We start from the raw sequence: 7,291 nt of genomic DNA, 5'->3' as shown, positions 1-7,291 counted from the left end.
TCAATAACCTTAATTTTCACTCATTTCCAGTCTATTCTGAACACCTCACACCTCACAATAGTGTTTTTATATCCAAAAGGCTATGCTAAGCGACACGAGTGGGCGGCACAAACACGTGGCCCATCTAGGAGTGGCACTGCAGTGGTAGACAGGATGGCAGTTTGAAAAACTAGGCCCCAAACAGTACATAATGCAAAGAAAAAAAAGAGGTGCAAGATGGAATTGTCCTTGGGCCCTCCCACCCACCCTTATGTTGTATAAACAGGACATGCACACTTTAACAAACCAATCATTTCAGCGCCAGGGTCTGCCACATGACTGTGGCTGAAATGATTGGTTCGTTTGGGCCCCCACAAAACAAGCTGGCAATTAATCTGTCCCTGCACAAACTGGCTCTACGGAGGCAAGATCTCATCCTCATCCTCCTCATCCACCGATTCCTCACCCTCTTCAGTGTTGTGTACATCCTCATCCTCACAGAGTATTAATTCATCCCCGCTGGAATCCACCACCACAGGTCCCTCTGTACGTTCTGGAGGCTGGTCTCCCTGGAAGAGTTGATCATTCATTTTTATGAACATAATCTTCTCCACATTTTGTAGAAGCAACCTCCTACGCCTTTCATTGACAAGGTTCCCGGCTGCACTAAACACTCTTTCGGAGTACACACTGGAGGGGGGGCAACTCAGGTAAAATAGAGCCAGTTTGTACAGGGGCCTCCAAATTGCCTCTTTTTCCTGCCAGTACAGGTACGGACTGTCTGACATGCCTACTTGGATGCTGTCACCGATGTAATCCTCCACCATTCTGTCAATGGTGACAGTATCATATGAAGTGACAGTAGACATGTCAGAAATTGTTGCCAGGTCCTTCAGTCCGGACCAGATGTCCAAACTTGGTCCTGTCTGCCCTGCATCACCACCAGCGGGTTGCTTAGGATACCTAAGTTTTTTCCTGGCAGCCCCAGTTGCGGGAGAAAATGAAGAAGGAGCTGTTGACGTGTCACGTTCCGCTTCAGCTGACAGTGTTTTCACCAGCAGGTCTTTGCACCTCTGCAGGCTTGTGTCGGCCGGAAAGAGAGACACCACATAGGCTTTAAACCCAGGATCGAGCACGGTGGCCAAAATGTAGTGGTCTGATTTCAACAGATTGACCACCCTGGAATCCTGGCAAAGCGAATGAAGGGCTTCATCCACAAGTCCCACATGCCGAGCGGAATCGCTCCATCTTAGCTCCTCCTTCACTTTCTCCAGCTGCTTCTGCAAAAGCCTGATGAGGGGGAATGACCTGACTCAAGCTGGCAGTGTCTGAACTGACTTCACGTGTGGCAAGTTCAAAGGGCTGGAGAACCTTGCACAACACGGAAATCATTCTCCACTGCGCTTGAGTCAGGTGCATACCCCTCCTTTGCCTATGTCATAGGTGGATGTATAGGCTTGAATGGCCTTTTGCTGCTCCTCCATCCTCTGAAGCATATAGAGGGTTGAGTTCCACTGCGTCACAACCTCTTGCTTCAGGTGATGGCGGGGCAGTTCAAGAGTGTTTGCTGGCGCTCCAGTCTTCGGCACGCAGTCACTGAATGGCGAAAGTGGCCAGAAATTTTTCGGGCCACCCAAAGCATCTCCTGCACGCCCCTGTCGCTTTTCAGAAAATTCTGCACCACCAAGTTTATTGTTTGAGCAAAACATGGGATGTGCTGGAATTTGCCCAGATGTAATGCCCGCACAATATTGGTTGCGTTGTCAGATATCACAAATCCCCAGGAGAGTCTAAGTGGGGTAAGCCACTGGGCGATGATTTCCCTCAGTTTCTCTAAGAGGTTGTCGGCGGTGTGCCTCTTATTGAAACCGGTGATACACAGCGTAGCCTGCCATGGAACGAGCTGGCGTTTCTGAGATGCTGCTACTGGTGACGCTGCTGTTGTATCACCTTACGCAGCAACAGCTACCCAGTGGGCTGTCACAGTCATATAGTCCTTAGTCTGCCCTGTTCCACTTGTCCACATGTCCGTGGTTAAGTGGACATTGGGTACAATGGCATTTTTCAGGACACTGAGGACACTTTTTCTGATGTTTCTGTACAGTCTCGGTATCGCCTGCCTAGTGAAGTGGAATCTAGACGGGATTTGGAACCGGGGACACACTACCTCCATCAATTGTCTAAATCCCACTGCACTAATGGCAGATACCGGACGCACGTCTAACACCAACATAGCAGTCAAGGCCTCAGTTATACGTTTTGCTTCAGGATGACTGCTGTCGTAATTCATCCTCCTCGCTAAGGACTGTTGGAGGGTCAATTGTTTAGTAAAAGTAGTGGTGTTCCTACTTCCTCTCTGGGATGATGAACGACTCCCAGCAGCAGCAACAGCAGCAGCGGCAGCAGGATCCTCCAGAGGAATCCCGGATAGGAGAGTCAGTCATGCCAGTGACATGGCCTGCAGGACTACTTTCCATCCTGACTAAGGAGGAAATTGACGAGGAGGGAGTTGACGGTGTGGTTTGCAGGCGCTTGCATACAACAGGACAACGGGATTTAGGTGTCCCTGGACTGCTCACGGTCTTAGCCAAAGTTTCTGAACTTGACAGTAACTTTTTATGAACGCGCTGCAGGTGCCGTATAAGGGAGGATGTTCCTAGGTGGTTAACGTCCCTACCCCTACTTATTTCACCTTTACATATGGTACATATGGCAAGAGAGTTGTTGTCCGGATTTGGATAGAAATATTGCCAGACCAAAGAGGTGGAATGTTTGGTCTTCTGCCCAGGCATGACCGTGATGGGCTTTTTCATCCCACGGACAACAACTGTCTCCCCTGGAGCCTGATTTAAACAAACCACATCACCATCAGAATCCTCCTCGCCAACTTCCTCCTCAGCGCCAGCTACACCAGTATCCTCATCCTGTTGTACTTCAACAGTGACATCTTCAATTTGCATATCAGCAAGTGGACTGTGGGTGCTCCTTTCAGCACTTGCAGGGGGCGTGCAAATGGTGGAAAGAGCCACCTCTTCCCGTCCAGTGCTGGGAAGGTCAGGCATCGCAACCGCCACCACACTTGGACTCTCCTTGAGGATTTTTGATATCTTCTTAGAATGCACAGTTCTTCGCTGTGCTTTTGCCAGCTTAACTCGTTTGATTTTTTTTTTAGCGGGAGGAGGGCTTCCATCGTCATGTGAAGCTGAACCACTAGTCATGAACATAGGGAAAGACCTTAGCCGTTCCTTGCCACTCCGTGTCGTAAATGGCATATTGGCAAGTTTACGTTTCTCCTCAGATGATTTAAATGTTTTTTTCAAGGTAATTTTCCTGAACTTTGTCATTTGGGATTGTATGTGCCCTCTACTATGACATTGGGCATCGGCCTTGGCAGACGACGTTGAAGGCATGTTATCGTCTATGTCATGACTAGTGGCAGCAGCTTCAGCACTAGGAGGAAGTGGTTCTTGATCTTTCCCTATTTTATTTTTATCGGAAAAAGTTTGGTCCTCCATTTATGTTATATTGATATATACGTGCGGCTAAGGCGCACACAAACACAGAAAATAATTTTTTATTTTTGTTTGAGACTAGTGCACTTTGTGGGTTACACCACCCTTTAAGAAATGAGCCAGCCGGCTCTTTACTTATGGGACACAGACGCACGCTTGGCGCTGCTCCTTTGTTGATGCACGTGCAGCTACAGCCCACACAATTCACAAAGACAGAAAAAAAAGAAGAATTTTTTATTCTTTGTGGAGCGCACTTTGGGGGTTACACCACCTTTTAACAGACAGACGAACGCTTGGCTCTGCTGCTTTGAGGATGCACGTACAGTGCAGACAATTCACAAACACAGAAGAAAATGTTTTATTTTTGTTGGAGTGCACTTTTGGGGTTACACCACTCTTTAACAGACAGACGCACGCTTGGCGCTGCTCCTTTGTTGATGCACGTGCAGCCACAGTGCACACAATTCACAAACACAGAAAATATTTTTTTATTTTGTTTGGAGTGCCCTATGGGGGTTACAGCACCCTTTAATGGTCAAGCCAGCCGGCCCTTTGCTTATGACACAGGCGCACGCTTGGCACTACTTTGTTGATGCACTTGCGGCTACTGCGCACACAATTCACAAACACAAAAAAATATATTTTTTTATTTTGTTTGGAGTGCCCTTTGGGGGTTACAGCACCCTTTAACGGACAAGCCAGCCGGCCCTTTACTTATGGGACACATTCGCACGCTTGGCGCTGCTCCTTTGTTGATGCACGTGCAGCCACAGTGCACACAATTCACAAACACAAAAAAATATTTATTTTTTTTGCACTTGGGGGGAGCACCTCTGATAGACAGAGCACCCCCTGGACAACACTACAGGACCCCTTTAGGACTGGGACACTGCACAGGACTTTGGAGTGGACACAGCCCTTATGGACAACTGACTGCACAACACAGTCCAGCCAGCCCCTATGGACTTTGGAGGAGTGGACACAGCCCCTATGGACAACAGCAGCACAGCACAACACAGCCAGCCCCTATGGACTTTGGAGGAGTGGACACAGCCCCTATGGACAACAGCAGCACAGCACAACACTACACAGCCCAGCCAGCCCTAACTCCTACCCTCCCTCTTCACTGTCCACAGCCGAGTGAGAAAATGGCGCCGACGCGGGTACCTTATATAGGATCCAAAACCCGCGAGACCCGGAAGGCGGGATGATGACGTTTTGCCTCGATTTCAGATCCGAGTCAGGCGGGAAAAGTCGAGCCTGACTCGGATCGGCCTCGGATCGGGGGGTCTCGGGGGGGGGTTCAGATTTCAGAAATCTGAACCCGCTCACCCCTATGTGAAACTAACACTTAACAACTGCACATTTCAAATGGTGTTAAACAGACATTACAGGCATGTTTCATGTGTTGAAAAAAATCATCTTTTATGTGCTATTTTTATGTGATAATTAAAAAAAAAATTGTATGTTCTTTTGATCTTAACAGAAAGAGTAGTGTTGTTTTTTAGCTATATATAAAGGACTTGATATGAAGTTGTGCATAATTTATGTTACACAATCTGGTGTATGCCCCATTCTTCAGTCCCAAAGAGCTTAAAGAATATGATTTTTTTTTTACTGATGTATATAACCAGTATATTAATTAGAGAAGTGGACAGCCCCCCGTGTTTTGGTTTTGGCAAAACCACCCTAAAGTGTTCTGGTTTGGTTTTAGTTTTACTTAACAAATTGATAAAAACAGCTAAAATTATGTAACTTGGACCTGTTTTTGTTCCTACATTAACATCAATAACATTAATTTCCAGTAATTTCCAGTCAATTTTGTAAATTTGTTTGCACCTGAAATCTTGAGAGAGGGACTTACTTGCAATCAAAAACACAGGAGATCTGGTTTTTAGATCAGAGATCTGACTTGTGGGAAGACCCGAGCCAGGACCCGGTTCTACTCAAAACCCCCCAATGGACGCAAGCTAGGACTCAGTTCGAGTCAAGACCCCAAAGTTCGGGTCTTTTTGTTTTTAGCAGAACCGAACCGGTCATCTCTAATATAAATCATAACAATAAAAAAACTAGTAAATATGTCTGTGCTGTAAAATCCTATGTCCCAGAATACCATAACAACCAAAGACATGGCATGCAGGGAGTTCCACCTCAGTTGGGTTATATACAGTATATAATGTTACTGTGGACTATTTCCACCAAGCAACCACAGTCCACAATAATTCTGTAAGACACAGGTTATGCCTACACACACTGTACAGCTGTGCATCCCCACTGATCTGTGATCACCTCCAGTCTCTGCCACCATAATAGAGCACTGTTATTTATGCTACCATGCTCTTCACTTGTTTTAGTTGCATTGGGCCTTCTGTAGAGTTAGATCCACCTTGTATTAAAAAGACTTAAAACACACCTGATAAAAATAAGCAGTTTGTGCAGTATGCTGAGTCAGATGCATCTCAAAATGAGTCCAGATCTACAAGGATAACATCAGTGCCAGATTTGCGTTAGAAGAAAATATTAGTGTATGCATTTGGATTAGACCGGGAGGCGTGGCTTAAAAGTGTACAGACAGGCTATCACTTTACATTTCAAACAAAATGGCGCTCAAGTCCCTAGAAAGCAGCAGCCACTTGTAGCCAGAGCCACATGCAGCAGATGATGCTGTTAGTCTCCGCAGCGGACCACTGGCAGCGAGGAAGATTTTCACAGCAATGGGTTCTGATTAGAGCCACCTCTGCCCCGGCAGACCAGCACTGTCAGACACGGTAACAAGGAGCCGGGCTCCGGCGTGCTGTAAGAAGACTATTTTGTGACACTACATAAATGGGGTTTTAATTTATAATGGGTGCAGGAGGTGTTTTACAGGAGGGCCCAGCACCCATTATAAATATACTCCAATGATTTGTAGATAATACTCATTTGCAGGGCTCGCTATAAAACCTCACTTGCTTAAACATGTATAATTCATCAAATTTACTATAGAAAATAGAAACACTCTTTACTGTATCTCAACATCAGAGGTGTCATGGCCACCCCATGTAGTGGGTGTGGCCACATTACAAAATGAGCAAGCCGTGCCCCTCCCCTATACATATTTGGCCTCTGTCACCTCTGTTGTATTTAACACCCCCCCTCTAATAACACATTACTCCCTCTTCCCTGACTACTATAGTAACACATCCCAGATGGCCTCGATAATAACAATAAATCGCACGCTCCGCTCTCTCCCCTGTAGTAATACATCTAATCGCACCATGCATGGCACGCGGCGTACGCCTGTGAGCTTATACACGCACTGTGTTCGCACCAAATGAACATGGGGGGCATAGAAACAACACACAGATTGGCCATAACTCATAATACATGGCCTCTGTGCTGTGAGAGGATGTAGTTGGCCTCGCAGCGGTCAGGATGCAGGTGATCTGAATCCCGACCGCTGACATCCCAACGGTAATTATTAGGGTTAGGTTTAGGGTTACGCACTGGGTGGAGGGTTAGGGTGACACTGAGGGTTCTTTCTTTCAATCAAGCCATATAGTCTTCACTCTCCAATGCTAAACATATTCATGTTTACAGTATCTGCTGCTTATGGGTATCATATCTTGATGCAGGAATACTAATGATCATATGTCAATTTAATAATTCAATACCTTTTAGTCAACATAGCGCTGTTCATATTGTATTGTTTGTTTTTTCCATGATGTGTTGAACTAGTTAACTGATGAGAAAGGTGTTTCAAGTAACACAGGTGGCTGCAATCTTATATTAAGAGGGAAGTCCAGGAGCAGAGCATTTTT

Source organism: Taudactylus pleione, unplaced genomic scaffold (genome assembly GCF_031769625.1).
Source record: "Taudactylus pleione unplaced genomic scaffold, aTauple2 ptg000218l, whole genome shotgun sequence".
NCBI lineage: Eukaryota > Metazoa > Chordata > Amphibia > Anura > Myobatrachidae > Taudactylus > Taudactylus pleione.
The sequence above is the reverse complement of the archived record's forward strand: the minus strand, read 5'-3'. Positions refer to the sequence as shown.